Source organism: Alosa sapidissima, chromosome 2, assembly GCF_018492685.1.
Source record: "Alosa sapidissima isolate fAloSap1 chromosome 2, fAloSap1.pri, whole genome shotgun sequence".
Lineage (NCBI taxonomy): Eukaryota > Metazoa > Chordata > Actinopteri > Clupeiformes > Clupeidae > Alosa > Alosa sapidissima.
The window spans coordinates 41260014-41261616 of NC_055958.1; the positions used below are offsets into that span (position 1 = coordinate 41260014).

Sequence of the window (1603 nt, forward strand, 5' to 3'; positions counted from 1 at the left end):
TGCTACAGGACTGAGGGATAGGCTGGGTACTGCTACCATGCGGAAAGAGTGTGTGTGTGTGTGTGTGTGTGTGTGTGTGTGTGTGTGTGTGTGTGAGAGAGAGAGAGAGAGAGAGAGAGAAAAAGAGAGGGGGCATATGCTGTATTTGTGTGTGTGTGTGTGTGAGAGAGAGAGAGAGAGAGGGGGCATATGCTGTATTTGTGTGTGTGTGTGTGTGTGTGTGTGTGTGTGTGTGTGAGAGAGAGAGAGAGAGAGAGGGGGCATATGCTGTATTTGTGTGTGTGTGTGTTGTGTGTGAGAGAAAGAGAGAGAGAGAGGGGGCATATGCTATATTTGTGTGTGTGTGTGTGTGTGTGTGAGAGAGAGAGGGGGCATATGTTGTATTTGTGTTGCTTTGTTCTCTCTTTGCGATGTCTGACAGGCAGTTATTTGTATACATCATCTGGACCCTTGGGCAGAGTGAGTGTGTGTGTGTGTGTATGTGTGTGTGTCTGCTAAATAGGATTCCTGGCATAACTGGCATCTTCCTCCCCACCCCTCTGAATGTGTGTGTGTGTGTGTATGTGTGTGTGTGTGTGTGTGTGTGTCTGCCCCTCTGAATGTGTGTGTGTGTGTGTGTGTTGTTCTCTGCCGCTGCACCAGAGTCCATCATAAATAAAAGCCCTGCCCCTCCTCAGGTCTAGAATCAACAGCAAGTGAAGCATCCACATGTAGACAAATGTGTTTTTATATCAAATAATAATAATTACAAACCAATAAAATAAAATAGAATAAAAGACATTATGAGTGTGTGTGTGTATGTGTGTGTGTGCTTTAAGGTGGATCAGAGATCACCTGTTCAGCCCTGTCTTCACCTGTTCGACCAACAGAGCTGCGTTTAGCAGGGTGTGGGTGTGTGTGTGTGTGTGTGTGTGTGTGTGGAGGCCGTTTAGTAAAAGTGCTGCTGAAGAGTTTGTGTGGGTCCTCCACATTCCCAGGGTGCAACAGGGCAGCAGTGACTCAGAACGTCGCTGATAACTCGCCAGTTTCCATTACTCCTCTCACTCCTCCATCCTGGCTTTGTGTGTGTGTGTGAGTGGGTGTGTGTGTGTGTGTGTGTGTGCGTGTGTGTGTGTGTGTGTGTGTGTGTGTGTGTGTGAGAGTGTGTGTGTGCATCCACCTTAGTGCACATGGAGCAAAAAAAAAACAACAGTTCAAAGTGGTTTCTATGACAACCTATCGACAAACACGGGGATGACTGAATGAGAGGTGAGTTACTATGACAACATAGGAAAATCAAAACATTGTCTTCAAGTCACGGCTGTCGAAACAGGAAGTCCCACAAAACGTAAACAGAGGCATGGAATGATGGTTGGTGAGGTGAAATTACCCAGAGTGCACGGCGTGCGGTGACTATGGGGCCATGTTCAATCAGTCCACCACATAGTTCCCATAATCCTTTGCAATGGACAGGAAATCCTCTTCCTGTGTCCTCAACTCTTTCAACGTCCAATCAGCTGAGTCCACTTCCTGTGTCTCTGTCCAATCAGCTGAGTCCACTTCCTGTGTCTGTCCAATCAGCTGAGTCCACTTCCTGTGTCTCTGTCCAATCAGCTGAGGCTCT

At 47.3% G+C, this 1603-nt stretch overlaps 1 protein-coding gene across 1 annotated transcript in view; it reads right to left on the reverse strand.

Moving 5' to 3' along the window:
• Positions 1–709: 709 nt before the first annotated feature.
• The window catches only part of efnb2a (ephrin-B2a), a 23106-nt gene continuing 22212 nt past the window's right edge, over positions 710–1603 (reverse strand). The window contains exon 5 of the mRNA XM_042071123.1: positions 710–1603. This exon is cut by the window's right edge and continues 976 nt beyond it. The gene's annotated coding sequence lies outside the window, so the exon portion shown is untranslated.